Source organism: Dromiciops gliroides, chromosome 1, assembly GCF_019393635.1.
Source record: "Dromiciops gliroides isolate mDroGli1 chromosome 1, mDroGli1.pri, whole genome shotgun sequence".
Lineage (NCBI taxonomy): Eukaryota > Metazoa > Chordata > Mammalia > Microbiotheria > Microbiotheriidae > Dromiciops > Dromiciops gliroides.
In genome coordinates, this window is record NC_057861.1 from 9381125 (window position 1) to 9385016 (window position 3892).

Here is a 3892-nt window from a genome sequence, read left to right on the forward strand (position 1 = left end):
AGCCATTTAGCCATTTACAAATTCCGTCTAACCCACATGTCTCCGGTCTTTCCAGAAGAATAGCATGAACCCATCAATTTCCTTGTTAAAATCCAGGTTAATTCTATTCAATGCCACTCAAATCTACTGAGTGCCTCCTCTCTGCCTGACACTATACTGGGCACTGAGGCTACAAGGACACAAATAAGCATCCCTTGCCCTCCAGGAGCATACAGTCTGCTTGTACCCAGAGTACTCCTTCAGTTGATTAGTAACCCCATCCAAAAAGGGAATGAAGTCAGTTGGCTCTGGCCTGATTTTCATGAAACCAAGCTGTCTTTTTGTGATCATGGCCCTATTTTCTGGATGTTTACTAAACACCTCTTTAAGAATAATATGGGGGGGGCAGTTAGGTGGCACAGTGGATAGAGCACTGGCCCTGGAGTCAGGAGGACCTGAGTTCAAATCCGGCCTCAGGTACTTAAAACTTACTAGCTGTGTGACCCTGGGCAAGTCACTTAACCCCAATTGCCCACCCCAAAAAAATAAATAATAATTTGAACCCTTAATACTTGATCCTCCAGTTCTTTGTGCTCCTGCCTCTACCTGAAATGACATTCTCCTTACTCTCACCATCTCCCTACTCCCCCACTGGAAGTAATCTCTCCCTCTTCCAAAGTGTCATTACCTTTGAACTCACGGGATCATAGTTCTAAAGCTGGAAGGGACCCTTGGGGTGATCCAGACCACCCCTTCATTTCGCAGGCAGAGGGTTACTGCGAGGTTCAGTGAGACGCCCAAGGCCACATGGGCCAAGATGAGCAGGCCCTCTGATGTACAAGCCGGTGCTCTTCCTATTATCTAGGCAACCTTTTCCACTTCTATGCTTTTAGCATTCCTGTGCAGGTGTCATGTTCCAGTTCATACTTTAGATAATTATAATACAATGTCTTGGCTCCCTACTGGATTAGAAGCTCCTTTATCTTTACAGCTCCCATAGTCTGGATTTGTTAAAAATTATGGAAGAAAACAAGCATTTTTATAACATAGCATAATAAAAATATACTTGCATGTGAAACTACAAATGCACTCTGTATAACTTGCTCTTCCTTTTAAATATACAACAGTTATCATGTAAATTTCTTTTTTCTTTTTTTTCCTCCTCCCCTCTTCCCCCAAGCCCCAACCCTAGAGATGGCCTCCATTAGACACAAATAGTCTGATGAATATACTGAATGGAACTGAACTGACTGAAAAAACCTGACAGTTTTAGGCTGTATTAATATCATCACGCTATGGGATTTGGACAAAGAACATCGCCTCCACTCCATTCAGACCACATCTAGAGTGTTCTAACGTGAACTGGATGCCACGTTTGAAGAAGGACGCCGATAAGCTGGAGTGGACCCAGGAAAAGGTGACTAAGATCATGAGGGGGAACTTGAAATCATGTCACCTGAAGAGCAATGGAAGGAACTAGAATTTGGGCTGGAGAACAGAAATGTTTAGGAGAGGATAGAAAAGCCGGTGAGGTGGTGTGGTGTAGAGCTACAGAAAGAGGACTGAACCCAGATTCAGGAGAGAACCGGTGGGCAAGCCTCTTCATCTCTCTGAGCCTCATCTTACTCACCTGTCAAACAGAGACAAGAATACCCGTAATAACTCCCAATTCCCCAAGGTTGTTGTGAAGCACTAATTAAATGCCAGCTGACTTCAGATATGTGAAGATATGTCAGGCAGCTTATTTTGTGTGGCCCTAAAGGAGAGAACAAAGGCCAATGGACCGAAATTGGGTAGGCAGTGATGGGCAGTAGAAAGTATGCTGGATTTGTAATCAAAGGATTTCAGTTCAAAGTCCAGCTTTGCTCCATATGAACTGGGTTACCTCGGGCAAGTGACTTCTCCACTCTGGGCCTCAGTTTCCTCATCTGTAAGGTGGAGGGATTGGCCCAGATGGTCTCTGAGATCCCTTCCAACTCTAAATCTGTGATTCTTTGACATGGCTTCAGATGTCTGGACACAATGGCACAGTGTGGCTAGACATTTCTGTCATCCTTCTAGTCCTCATGGGACAGAGGCTGCTTGCTACCTTTCCCAAATTTCCAAGGAGAGTATATTTCTAATTTGGACTGAATTGTCTCCACTGTGATTTAGTCCAGAGCTTTCTATGTTCATTTGGCTGGGAAGAGAGCCCTTTTAACATAACTGGAAGATTCTGAATATTTACAGCAATTAATTCACTTAATAGATTCTCTTTAAGGAAATAACAGAGAGGTGATTTGGGGTCAACAGTGAGAGGCAAATCTTTGTAAAAAGAAAAATGAAAAAAAGGTCTCTAACCACATCCATTGTGGTTACAGGATGACATGCATATTCTGAGACCCAGGATAGGTAGAGATGGTTGTCATTCTTAGTAATCCCCTGACCACACCACTTCTATAACACCAAGAGACAGTTCTGAATGTTATAATTTCTTAGAAGATAGTAACTTGGCTAGTATGCATATTTGAGGCATAGAAGAGATGGGGTATGGGGAAGGTAGAATTCATGGGCTGATCCTGTTTAATACAGGGTACTCCTAAACTCTTAGGGTAGTTGTTTTTTTAAAAATTAATTTATTATTTATTTTAAACATTCTTTTCTTTTTAAATTTTGAGTTCCAAATTCTCTCCCTCTCTCCCACCTCCTCCAATACCCACTGAGAAAGGCAAGGACTATGATATCAATTAAACATGTGAAATCATGCTAAACATTCTATATGTTTAATTTTTTTAATTAAATTTTTTTTAAATGGTACTGAGAACTGAGTCCACTTTATAAAAATAAGAGCCACTCGCCAATTGATAAAAATTGTTTTTAAAAAGAAAGAAAAATAAAGTGAGAACATTATACTTCAATCTGAACTCAGAACTCATCAGTTCTATCTCTCTGAAACTACAAAACATTTTTTCATTATGAGTCCTTTGGAATTATCTCAGGTCATTTCATTGATCAGAGTAGCCAAGTCTTTCAAAGTCAATTATCATTACAATATTACCATTACTATACACAATGATCTCCCAGTTCTTTGCACTGCACTTTGCATCAGTTCACATAGGTTCCATGCTCTTCTGAAACCACCCTCCTCAGCATTTCTTATTGTACAATGGTACCCCATCGGGGGCAGCTAGGTGGCGCAGTGGATAGAGCACTGGCGCTGGCGTCAGGAGGACCTAAGTTCAAATCCGGCCTCAGACACTTAACATTTACTATCTGTGTGACCCTAGGCAAGTCACTTAACCCCAACTGCCTCACCAAAAAAAAAAAAATTTAATAAAAAAAAAAATAGTACCCCATCACAATCACATGTCACATATATAAAAGGCAGCTAAGTGGTGCAGTGGATAGAGCATGGGGCCTAAAGTTGGAAGGACATGAGTTCAAATCTCGCCTCAGACACTTACTAGCTGTGTGACCCTGGGCAAAGTCACACTTAACTCCAAACACCTTAAAACATCCAGGGTCATCTCCAGTTGTCCTGATTACATATCTTGCCACTGGACCCAGATGGCTCTAGAGGAGAAAGTGAAGCTGGTGACTTTGTATAGCCAACCCTTCTTCACTTACATCCAATTCAGTGCAAGTCATGATATCTGTCATGGTTCTCTTTGAGAATGAAGGACAAACAACAACAACAATGTCATAACTTTTTCAGCTATTCCTTAATTGATGAGCATGCCCTTGATGTCCAATTCTTTACCACCACAAAATGAGTTGTCATAAGTATTTTGGTACATATAGGTCCATTTCCTTTAATCTCTTTGGGAGTACAGACCTAGTGGTAGTATTGCTGGATGAAAGGTTGCTCACAGTTTTATAACCCTTTGGGCATAGTTCCAAATTGTTCTCTAAAATGGTTGGACCTATTCACTAC